We start from the raw sequence: 13,480 nt of genomic DNA, 5'->3' as shown, positions 1-13,480 counted from the left end.
AAGTAGTCATGCTTAGTAATTTGTTGCATATCCCTAGTATGCCCCTTTCAAATTGCAGCATCTGGGTCGCCCTCCTGGGACCCTGGTGCAATTACTGGGGCAAAGGTGCTGGAAGCACCTTTCAAATCACAGGGGAGATCTACCCATTAAATCTCCAACCCGGTGCTTTAAGGGGGAACTTCCCCCATGATGATGCACCACACACTCACCAGAGGTACTCCCGGATGTTCAGATGCTGGCTGCCCAGTGACACATGCAAGAGAGCACTGACATCACCGGAATAGGCGGGTCGGCCAGTTTCATTTTCAAATCGGCCATGGATGAGACCTAGGTAAGTTAAACTGGGTTCCCTGACTACCTCTGAGGTAGCTTAGGGACCTGGTTGGGTTCCGACAGGGTTGACTCGGTTGGACCCTATCAAACTGCAAATTGTCCGGTTAACCCCATTTTTAAATGGCAGTTTGAAAGGGCCTTATGATTCATAGACATCACCAGGTGCTGGGTATCTTCTCTGGTGATGCTCTCTGCCAGACATCTATTTCAGCCATCTTCAGCTCCTGCTTGTTTCAGGAGCTTGGTCCCCCTCAGTTTTCCCTTCAACATATGGAAGGTATGCTCAGCTGGATTTAGATCAGGTGACTGATGACCATTCAAGAATTTTCCAATAACTCCTTTATTGTTTTATTAGTATATTTGGGATTATTGCCTTGCTGTAGAATGAAGCGCCATCCAATGAGTTTGGAGGCATTTGCTCGAAATTAAGCAGATAAGATGTTTCAGTACACCTCAGCATTAACTTTGCTACTGCCATTAGCAATTATGTCATCTACGAAATAAGAGCCCAGGCCATAACATCCCCACCACAATGTTTCACAGGTGAGGTGGCATGCTTTGGATCTTGGGCAGGACATTTATGCCTCCACACTTTGCTTTTGTCATGACTCTGATACAGGTTAATCTTGGTCTCATCTGTCCACAAAACCTTATTCCAGAATTCTGCAGGCTCTTTTCAATTATTCTTGCCAAACTGTCATCTGGCCATCCTAACTAGTGGTTTGCATCTTGAAGTGTAGCCTTCGTATTTCTGTTCGTGAAGTTGTCTGTGGACCGTGGTCATTGAAACATCTACACCTGCCTTCTGAAGAGTGTTTCTGATCTGGCCGTTGGGGATTTTTCTTCGTTATGATGGGAATTCTTCTGTCATCGGCAGTGGAGGTTTTCCTTGGCCTACAAATCCCTTTGCAATTACTGAGCTCACCAGTACACTCTATCTTCTTAATGATGTTCCAGACAGTTGATTATGGTAATCCTAAGGTTTGAGTGACATCTCTCACTATTCTTGTTTTTCAACCTCATAACGTCTTCTTTGACTTTCATTGGCACAACTCTGATCTCACGTTAAAATTGGCAACGACAGACTCCAAGGGTGATCAAAAGCTTAGAAGCAAGCCTAGCTCTCTTAATCCTGCACCAAATGAAGCAATTAAACATACCTAAGTAATCACAAGCACCTGTGAAGCCAAATGTCCCAAACATTTTAGTTTCCTGAAATGGGGGAACTATGTATAAAAAGTTCTGTAATTTCTACATGTTCAAACCAAAACGTACAGCTCGAAAAAAGATATGGAATGTGCACTTTAATTACATGTGAATTGTTTGATTACAAATTTAAAACCGTGAAGCTCAAGGGCAAATAAAGGAAAAAAATGTGGTTTTCTTCCAAACATGAGAAAGGGGGAAGGGTCAGCGGAAGAGGGCAGTTCTTCGCTGCCTAGCATGAGTGTAATGCCACTGCAAACGACTGGCTAGGGGTGGGCTGATGACATCGCGGTAACAGGATTTTTAAACCGCCAGTGGTATGGCACCAGTCACCCTGCTCCATTGGCTCTGGAGGGCATGACGAGGCGCCACTCAACACGCATGCGACGCAAGAGCAGCCTTTTAGGGCTACTCCATGAAAGGTAGGTTTATATTTTTCTGTCCATGCTTATAGCTGGTCTCCAGTCGGAGGTTTGGCATGAAAGGACCTATTGTCTAGTCCCAGTGCACAGGTCAGGAACAGGCTGCAGAGGGTTGTAAACTTGGCTAGAACCATCATGGGCATTAGTCTTCATTCCATTAAGGACATCTACAAGAGGTGGTGTCTCAAGCAAGCAGCTTCGATCATCAAAGACCCTCACCACCCAGGCCATGACCTTCTCTCACTGCTACCATCGGGAAGGAGGTGCATGAGCCTGAAGACATCTCAATGTTACAAAAACAGCTTCTTGCCCTCTGCCATCAGATTTCTCAACGGACAATGAACCTATGGACACTACCTCAGCTTCTCTCCTTTTTTGCACTAATTATTGATTTTTTAAAAAATTACAGAATTGTAATTTATATTAATTTTTCACCTTGTTGCGAACCATACTGCTGCTGCAATACAAAAAAATTTAACGTAAACCTGATTCTGATTATGGCTAAAAAGTAAAAACATGACGCAAGAGAAACTCAGCAGGTCAAGCAGTTACCTTGATGTAGCAAAGATAAGGATACACAACCAATGTTTCAGGCTTGAGGTACCGACATCAAGGTACCTTTTTGTTTACATTTTTTTGCACTCCCAATAAATGGTATTCTACGTTGCCTGCAGGAGAAAGATTCTCAGGGTTGTATGTGATGTCATTATAAGTATTCCAACAAGAAATCTGAAATCTGATACGATAGTTTAAAAATATATTTTTTTAATGTATTTAAATCTGTTTGAATTGATTTTTTTAACCTCTCTGACTATTTGAGAAACCAGCGTCTGAGATCAATCTCTGTGCTGTGAAGCATGGTTTCTCTGATGCAACTTTGACCATAATTGTTTGCCATTTTAGTTATCATTTGCTTTGTTCCAGTTTAGACTGAGGAGGGAATCCATTTCAAACAAGGGGACACAAATGTGTGCAGTCACTGATTGGAGTAAGAAAACAAAATGCTGGAGAAACTCAGAACCAACGTTTCGGTCTTGAGCCCTTCATCAAGTCCAAACACAGTACAAAGAACATAGTCCTCTACCTGCCGGCAGTTGGCTTACACTTTCTGAGAATTGAAGGCCTGAAGCTCATCTATGATTAAGTAATAGCATTTCAGTTAGGATGTCTGTCAGTTCATCTTAAGCAGACATGTCACAGCCTCCAGCAATATGTGAATGGCTAGTGGCTAGTACCAATTTCTCTGACGCTGGTGTTTGAATCCATGATGATTTTATTTCTTGGAGCGCAGAAGAAGGAGGGGAGATTGGAAAATGAGAGGAAATTATGAGGGGTATTGAGTAAATGCAAGCTGGCCTTTTTCACTGAGGTTAGATGAGATAAAAATGAGAGACCATCAGTTAAGGGTGAAAGGTTTAAAGGGAAAATGAGGGGGAGCCTTTTCATACAGAGTGGTGGGAGTATGGAACAAGCTGCCTGAATTGTATGATTCAGCACCATTTTATTCAGGCGCCTCCCTCCATTTTGCTCATAACTGAATGAAGGGCTCAGGCCCAGAATGTTGGTTATGCATCTTTATCTTTGCTCTGTAAAGTATGCTGTCTGACCTGCTCAGTTTCTCCAGCATCGTGTTTTTAAAAAATTTTTAAAGCAATTGAATTGCATGGTTTGAAAGATTCTATCTAAGACCATTACACTGTTATGAGGTCATGAATACACCTTCTGCATAGCATTAAGAACTTACATGTGTGGATTTCCAGAAGGAAGCAATATTAAATTCCTGCACAAATCCAAGTATCTGTTCACTTTTTTCATGGAAGCATGGTTCCTAAGTTTCCATCATTTTGAGAGCAGTTGGATGGTGAGGAAGGATATTTAAGTTGACAACAGGATCTAGCCCAGTTGGGTAGGTGGGCCAAGTAATGGCAAATAGAATTTGCAAGTTTAAGGAATTTGGTAAGTCAAACCAGGGAAGGTCCTACACAGTGAATGAGTGGACATTGGAGAGTGTTGTAGAACAGAGAAACTTAGGTGTACAGGTGCAGAGTTCCTTGAAAAAATCAATTCAGGTGGATGAGATGGTGAAGGCATTATCGTTTTTGGGCAAGGTATAAAGTTAGGATCTCATGATTCAACTGTGCAAGGCATTGGAGACTCCACACTTTATCGTGTGTAGTTTTGGTTGCTCAGCTACAGGAAGGATATCAATAAATTGGAAGGGGTTTAGAGGAGATTCACTGGGTTGTTGCCAGGACAGTCAGGGCCTGAATTATAGAGAGACATTGGATAGGCTGGGTCTTTATTCCCTGGAGCGAAGGGCGAAGTTTACAAAATTATGAGAGTCATGCAATTGTCACAGTTTTTTTTTTGCCAGGGTAAATGCTTCCAGAATTAAATAAAGGTGAGAGGGGAAAGATTCAGGAGGGGCCTTAGAGGGAACTTTCTTCAGCCCAAGGGTGGTCTGTATCAGGAATGACCTGCCTTATGAAACTGTAGAAGTGGACAAAAGACATTTGGACATATCTATGGATAAAATGGGCTTGAGGGAAACGGAACAAGCGTAGAGGGTGCAGAGAAGATTTTACCAGGTTGTTGTCTGGATTGTAAAATAAATCTTATAAGGCAAGGTTAGCAGTTAAATACCTCTATCAAATTTCCCCCCTCAACCTCCTATGCTCCAATGAATAAAGATCCAGTCTACTCAGTCTTTCTTTGTATACTAGATACTGCAGTCTGGGTAAGATTTTAGTAAATCTTCTCTGCCTTATTGATATCCTTCTTATAATTTAGGGACCAGAACTGCACACAGTATTCCAAATTTGGCCTCACCAATGCCTTGAACAGTCTCAACATCACCTCCCAGCTCCTATATTCTATGCTTTGATTTATAAAGGCCAGCGTACCCAAGCCTTCTTCACCACTCTATCCACATGAGATTCCACTTTCAAAGAACGATGAACCGTTAATCCAAAATCTCTCGCTTCCTCTGCATTCCTCAATGCCCTCCCCTTCACTGCATATTCAGTTACAGTTACTTGTGGACTCAAAATGGTAACTTTATGTGCTTGCTTGCTTGCTTTTGCTGAGCGCATGTATTTATGCCTACTTTATTTATCAAGTGTCCTTGCTTTGTTGACCTGCTATGGAGCGAGTTGCTACCCTCAGTAGCTGCGTACCCGCACCATTCTGCCTTCTCCTCCCTAAACACAGCAATTCGCCCAAGGTAAACAGCGCATCTTGTTGCTACATGACTTCCAAACCTGCCCATTTTAAACGAGTTTAAATGCCTTTATTTCCTTCTGTGTTGACGATTCATGATGACCCTTTGAGTCTTTAATTAGTGATCGTGATGTTGTGCTACATGATTTGAGTTGAGTGACACTCCAATTGCAGATTTCAGCCTGAAGGGGGGAGTGTGTGTGAACAATTATTTTCATAAACTCTTTGACCAAGATTCCCCGTAGAAAACCATGCTATATTCTTTCCTATTGAAGTGACAGAACAATAAATTTATTAAAAGCAGTTCACCACACTTAAGTTAATTTTAATCTAAGTAATATGTACGATTTCTGCACGTGGAGCGGGTGAGTGCGTCTTTATCACGTGTTAGCTTTTCCTTATCCTGAAACAAATGGGCACTGCATCAAACGAGGCGGTTGTCATGGATATGCATTACATCCACAAACTTTAAACAAGAACGAATGGCTGTTAAAATAAAACCTGTCACCACATAATTTACTGACAACGTAGACAAGAGGGCATTTTAATGCCAGGAATAAGTTTAGGATTTCTTCGAGTAAATAGGTCATGCTTGTTACATGATTTTCCAGTTTTGCTTTCAATGTATAGTTTTGCCTGTGCCTATTCCGCCCACATCCTCAACCACACATTCAGACACATGGATGCAGATATGGGGGCGACAGACAGGGCTAGGGGATTAGTGAGGCCAAGGCAGTCGGGAGTTGGGGGGGGAGGCGACGTTGGCCAGGGTGGGGCGGGCGTTGTGTCGGGCTTGGGAGTTAGATTCGCTGCAGCACAAAGCGAAAGGCGAAGATCAGCATTGGGGCCAGGAGTTCGATATTGGGCAGGTGAGGCGAGGACAGTGCCCCTCTTTTTCATGTGGCGCCTAGGGCACATGCCCTGGCTGCCATACCCTGAGCCCCTTTCACACTTGCATCCCACTAAATTGGCTATTCAGTGTCCTGGGATAGGAATGGGGGTTTGGCTTTTCACACTTGACAACTCCTCATTCGGTCACTGACACAGTTGCAAGGAGCCATCCCCAAGGTTAGGATTGTCCTACCTTCTACTGGTGACGTCATGACACATCGAATGATGGTGGACCTGCCCTCAATCCTGATCAATGTATTATGATGTTATATTTGAACAAAATTAATCATGCCTAATTATAACATAATTAAGCTTCATGTACAGCAGAGTATGAGCCCTTCAGCTCCTGTTGTTGCTGTGCTGACCTGTATAAACCTTTATAAGGGACCGTGGGAAAGTGCGAGCAATAAATAGTAATAGCGGACAATTTTTAAACAGGGTACGCTATCATGTACGATTTAAACAGTGTGGGAAATTTGGTAGCGCTATAGCGCTCAATTCATATGGTGTGGGAAACTTGGTGACACTATCATGTACAATTTAAACAGTGTGGGAAAGTTGGTAGCGCTATCGTGTACAATTTATAAATACTGTAGGGATAAAGTGATGGTGGACCTGCCCTCCTAGAATTCCATACAGTGGATAAAGGGCTGTATGCCTGGCTGCATACATGGAGCATTCACAGAGGAATTTCTCTGCTACATGGCATTTCGGGAAGTCAGGTCCGCCATTGATTTTTCCCCACGGTCTTTATAAAATTTCCCACGCTGTCTAAAAATTGTCCACTATTGCTATTTATTTCCTCTCTCTCTCCCATTACGACTTTCCCATGGCAAAGTTTGTACCTTCATTTTAATCTTTTCTTCCTGCACACACAAAAACTTGGGTCATTTCAATCCCACAATGCAATTATCCCTTTCACACTTGCCTGATTGCAATGCCGACATCTGCAGATGCCGGGGATAGTACCAGGGGTCGAGACTGTCAATCCCCGGCATAAGATGGCGTCATCCGACGCCGGCATTGAGTTGATCCTGCTTTCACACTTGCCACTTTAAAGGCCGATTGGTGTTTGATTCCTGGGATCACTTGCAAGTGTGAAAGGGGCTCTAGATACACCTATGGCTCCTCCAGAACTTCTGTGTGTTTTTACTACAGTCACAGCGCCTGCAGACTTTCGTGTTTCACTGCAAGAAGAACTCAACAGGCCGCACAGTCATGAAACATTGCCTGTTTCTTTCCATCCACAGCAAGTGCATTCCTCCAGCAGTTTAGAAAAGCACAAAAAACTGCAAATGCTGGATTCTCCAGCAAACAATGAACAGTCCCTCCAACTTTTAATTGTTTCCCACAGAAGTTTTTTTTTGCCTTCGAGTGTAATATCACTGTTAATCCATCTGAGGGCGATAGACCATCATATTCACGCAGTTGCAGTGCTGAACAATCCATGCCAAGTATTTCTTTGCCTTGTTTCAAAATATTGCGGTGCTATATTGAGTAAAAAAAATTGTCTAAACCTGATATAATATGCATGTCATGTAATTCAGCAATGCAGATAATGTGCAATGTGGAGACTTAAGTAGGTCACGCAGTGTCCACAGGAAGCGAAGGTATACAACCAAAGCGAAGGCCAACAGGTAAGAGGTCATACAGATGGATATGGGTGGGAGGGCAGAAGAGAAAAAAGCTGAGGTGATGGGGGAGGGGGTCATCTCCGAACGGAAGGGAAGGGGTGGGAAACTCCCTCTCCATTCAGAGAGCTACCTCCTTCCCTATAATTTCTCAGCTTTTTTCTCTTCTGCCCTCCAACCCATATCCACCTATGACTTCCTGTCTGTTGGCCTGTGTTCCTCATCCAATCCTTTCCTCCCTCATATCCCCACCTTTTTATTCAGGTCCCTGCTTGATTTCTGTTCAAACCTTGCCGAAGGGCTCAGGCCAAAAGCATTTGCTTCCTCTGGACGGTAAATATAATGTACATATGTATAAATATTCTGGAATAATTTACTCAGTTTCACTTACAAGGTTTTCACTAGAAAGATGAAGCATCTTGCAAACTGCTTAAGGCTTATTACTGTTGGTTTTCACACCAGGATCTGTTTGCAGGTTTTAACCCACCCCTTGATTCAGCAGTTCCTGCTATTTGGTACAAGTGACTCAACCCCAACTTATTGTACACAACCCTGGGCCCCTGAAACTCACGAAGGCCAAAGGAATTTTTGACCACCGTTATCAACCTGTGACACCACTGTCAAGATATTATGTACCTTTTGTACTCCTAGATCACTCTGCTCTACAGCACTCCCTAGATCCCTACCATTCATTGTGTGGATCCTACCCATGATAGACTTCCCGAAATGCAACACCTTACATTTCTCTATATTAAATTTCATTCTCCCACCAGGGAGAGCAGACACTGACGGCTTCCGTTAGCTTCAGGCAATTGGGATCAGGGTTGAGGTAGTCCAATGGAGAAGTAGGCAGGGTTTCATGATCTGGAGCTGGAAGCCCCCAGCCAATGGACCACACGAGGGAACAAGGAGAACATGTAGCAGCAACAGTGGTTACTGGGTTGCCGGAGGCAACTACATCAGATCTTTGACCATTCAAATATTGTAGCATGTCCACTTTGAACCCCATTTCAGAAATCTATTTACATCAACTTCAAAAACATGCCAGGGTGTATGTAAATAGGGTGTAATTTTGGTGGAACAGACTTGTAGGGCCTAATTGGCCTGTTAAAGAAACAGAAGGCCAGTGCAATGTACAACATGAGTTCAATGGATGTGATGAAGAAAAAGTTTCTCCCTCTGACTGATAATTTACTGTTTCTCGACTGTTCTTGGTGTATGGCTTCATGGCTTCAGTACTGATATATATGTTCACCAAACTTGTTCACATCTGCTGATGCTCAAATAAGTGATCACATGCATGCACACACTTTATGCATTTAAATATCTCCCAGGTTCTTACAAATAGCACCATATACTCTGCGCACCCTTGCAGACAGCTCATCTCACCTGAACACCTTATCTGACTGATGCACTTTTTTAAAGGTACAAAAAGAAATTTATTCACAGATTTTCAAAATGAGCCCTGATCATAATGTAATGCATCTCTAAATGCCCTTGGTGTTGAAACTAATTCTTCATGGTCTACTGGAATCCAAATTATTCATGGATGAAGATTCTCATACACATTGCAACGAGATTGAATAACTACTTACCTTGAAAATGACACTCTACAGAATTATTTTTTTTAATGACAACGCATGGTAGAAGGCCATTCCAACCCATGAAACCATTGCCGCCCAATTACACCCAATTTAATCAACCAAGCCCATGCATTTTTGGAGGGTGGGAGGAAACTGGAGCCCCAGAGAAGTCCCACGCAGGTCACAGTGAGAATGTGCAAACTCCTCACAGGGTTGGAGAATGTGCAACCCTCACTACTGGTACACCATGATAGCATTGCACGAATATGACACTAACTGTGGGCCCAAGAAAGACTTGCATTTACCTATGACCTTTAACAAGTTGGACAAATCCCAAAATGCTCCAAACAATTAAGTACTTGTTGATGTGCAGTTTCTGTGATATTGTTAAAAATGTAACAGCCACAAATAACAATGTGATAATGACCAAAGGTGATCATAAATTTCTTCATTAATGGAAATAGAGAAGATGCGATATATCTCTCTGCTTTTTTCATTGTATCCAGTCAAGAGAGAGATTGGATCTCTGTTTAATGTGCCACTTGAAAGATGACACACTGAACTTTGTAACTTTTCCTCAGATTCAGCCTCCGATGCTCTGGAACAAGAATGCAATCGTGGCATTTAATCAATCAAACAATGTAGATTCTGGAGAATGTGCAACTCAGATCTTGAAATATTGTTCCTTTTACAGGAATGATGCTGTGGGATGGTTACAAGCTGCCAGCCATCCATCACGGAGAGAAGAAAATAAGTAGTCGTGCAATCTTTGTATTTAGTTTTGCAGCCCATGTTGGGTAATTCTCCAGAAAATGTTTCCAGTAATCACTCTAGTCTCTTCACAGGCAGTGACACAGAGTAATGTACATCAGGGAATGACACATTATGAGGCCTGCATGGTGAAATGTGTGTATGGCACACCCACTCCACTGCCATGTGACATACAAATGGAATGAAATGTATTCAGAACTTAATGAGGTGATTGACGCAGATTGTGATCACTGATTTTGACTCCAACCTTGATTTTTCTTTTAAAAATATTTTTATTGATATTTTGAGTACAACTAAACAGTGCAATTATAAAATGTGCTACAAGATTTGAGAAAAAAAAATTTGAACATTCTCATAATAAGGAGATCCAGTCCCCAAACACGACAATGGAGTAAAATTTAACAACAACAAAAAATCTAAGCAAGGCTGAAAGTTGACATGTATGAATTAAGTGACACCTACTTGTGGAGAGGGACAACACAGGCCAAAATTCCAGATCAACACTAAACCTTGAGATGATGGTAATAATCCATAAATGGGCCCCATGTCTTAATATTTGAATCCTTGAGAGCAGATCTAATTTTTTCTAGAGTTAAACAAGTCATGATGTCTCTTAGCCATTGTGCATGTGTAGGTAGAGTGTTACCTTGATCTTTCAAAGAAAGTAAAACTAAAATTGATTCTTAACAATTCAATTAATTATTTTATGGACCTTTAAAACTGAAGAGCAATCTGATTTAGGTACCATTCTGTGCCCCATCTCACTTCTGGAGATGGATATATAAAGTTGTACAGCACAAAAACAGGACCTTAGGCTCATTGCACAGATTACTCTGATCCCATTTGCCAACACTGGGTCAACATCCCTCTGTGTCTTGCAGAGGCATTTAGAATGAGTGGGGTTGGAGAGGAAATTCATCATGGCTTTCTTCATGATATGAAAAAAAATTCGGGCGCTGCCAGAGCTGCTGTAACAGCAGTGCTGCCGTGGACCTGCGGAGAGCAGGGAGCGGAGATACAGTGCTCCCCTGCAGGATTCAATCACACAGCCCGAAGGTCGCCAGCTCCACACAGGCTTTAAATGGCCTGTTAAAGGAGCCGACAGTGGTTTATTTTAAAATCCTGCGACCTTGGGGTATGGGGCTGAGATGGCACCGCTTATGTAGGGCAGTGACCACAAAGAGTTTCAGACTCTGGGGAAGTGGAGTACTGGCGCAGGGCACTGGATATCAGAGACCATTCCCCATTTCAGAAGAAGTAGAGGAGACAATCCACAGGACGGTGACTGTGACGGGGGACATGTGAGGGCCTCTGAGGCTGAAAAACACACAGGCTGTTGATGATTTGAGGTGAGGAACCCACGCAGGTTGTGGGCTGCTAGCGACTATGGCCAAGGGACTTGCAACAAGGTGAGAATTGCTGGAGACTGACTGAAGACTGTCTGAAAGGCTACCAGTTATCGGAACCAGCATGTGAGGGGGTGCCAAGGGCACTGAGGGGCTTCCTGATCATGTTGGAGGTTTGGATCTAGAGCTCGGGTTGCTTATGGTTTTGGACTGAAGTCTATGTGGCTGCAGAAGGACTGGAGGAGAATCCATGGACATTCAATGACTCTCATGGCACTCTCGTTTGCTTCTCTTTCTCTGACTGTAAAGGGCACCAGATAATTTTTGCTGATGGTGGACTGTTGTCTGCCTTACAATAGTCTAAAGCAAATTATGTGTAATATCACATTCTCTGTTTTATTACATGACAATAAAAGAACCTTGAATTCGTGTGAAGCCTAAATCACTTTATCACCAGGACCTCATTGAAATAAATCATATTTGTTTCCTATCACAAACCATCAAGGTTGATATGACTCTTTTGGGATGTTCAATCTATGGCATCACACAACATCTCTTCACTTGTCAGGAAGGCCAACAGCAACTGCAATTCCATGATCTCAATCCTCCATAGGACCTCTATCAAGAGCGTCCTGGCCAGCTGCATCAAAGTGTGGTACAGTTGATGAAGAGAAATGGATCAGAGGTCAATCCACAGGACCATAAAAGTGGCAGAGGAGATTACTGGAATCTCTACCACCCCCCACCATCGACATGGTATACCGGGATCGTTGTCTGAAGAGGGTGTGCAAGATCATTGACGACCCCTTCTACCCCTCAGACAGCATCTTTCAGCTGTTCCCATCGGGAAAGAGATACAGGAGTATCAGAGCCAACACCACCAGGCCGAGGAACAGCTTCTTCCTACGGGCAGTGAGAAAGCTGAACTTCCAAAGGAGCTGCTCACACTAACCACCTGAGATTCTCATATTCATGAAACAATATTTATTTTCATATCTGAATACTTGACCAGCATGTGTGTTGTTCATCTCAAGTTCTGTCTGGTTGTGTATCTGCTTATTTTGCTCCGAGACTGGAGAACGCTGTTTCGTTGGTTGTGCTTGTGCAATCAGATGACAATAAACTTGACCTGATCAGGAAGTAACATAACATGACCCAAAGTCTTTTCAATATATTTAGCTGTGTTGCAGGAACATTTAGTTAATATGAAGATGATTTAAAATCGACACTGGATGAAACCACATTCTACCATATTACATTTGTGGTTTGTATTTTAAATAATTTGGAATTAAGATTACTGTACTTTTAATTAAGTACAGTTAAGTATAGATACAGGATACTATCACCAATGTGTATATTTGTATATATTTACATATAGTAGTAGTGATTGGCTGAGAGCCGTAGCCACGCCTACTGACAGGTCATAAAGGGCTGCTCCAAACCAGACCCAGGTCAGTCTGGACTGGTCAACCTCGATGTATGACGCTCCAGACTTGTGTTAATAAAAGCCTTGGTTTGAGTCAACGAATCTTTGAGTCATTTGACACGCTTCAATAACTTTATTGGAAACAGAAGGAAAATTGATGAACGAGAATATTGTGTGCTTGCAATTCACAGTTCAGTAAGAAAGAACTGAAGACAATGATACAAGGGAAGAAAAATGAAGTTTCAGGCTGATGTCTCATCCATACTATCTCACAGTAAACATGAATTTTGTTTTTGAATATTTTATTTTACATTTTCCAAGTATACATGCACACATATTCAAATTTCATTATGCATTGACTTTGAAATCCAAATCTAATCTACCCCTAACACCCCCTCCCCAAAAATGAAAAATCCCCAAAGGAAAAAGAATAAAGCAAGAAAATAAAAAGAAATGTCTTAGGACTATCATCCAATCCAGAGAGATCTAATTTTCCTGACCTTACCAAATCCTAAGGACATTAGTATGGGTTTAAAAAATAGAAATAAAAAGCATAAATTTACATTATTTTAAATCTATAATTATCAATTCCAAAGAACAAAAAACACTTTTCTTTATTGTCATACTTATTCCTTATCTCTCTTTCTATCCG

At 42.1% G+C, this 13,480-nt stretch overlaps 1 protein-coding gene across 1 annotated transcript in view; it reads right to left on the bottom strand.

The window, feature by feature from the left end:
• slc36a1 (solute carrier family 36 member 1) overlaps nucleotides 1–13,480 on the bottom strand; it is a 63,361-nt gene that overhangs the window by 10,394 nt on the left and 39,487 nt on the right. The window lies entirely within an intron of this gene.

Source organism: Narcine bancroftii, chromosome 9 (genome assembly GCF_036971445.1).
Source record: "Narcine bancroftii isolate sNarBan1 chromosome 9, sNarBan1.hap1, whole genome shotgun sequence".
In the NCBI taxonomy this organism is placed as follows: domain Eukaryota; kingdom Metazoa; phylum Chordata; class Chondrichthyes; order Torpediniformes; family Narcinidae; genus Narcine; species Narcine bancroftii.
The sequence above is the reverse complement of the archived record's forward strand: the minus strand, read 5'-3'. Positions and strand labels throughout refer to the sequence as shown.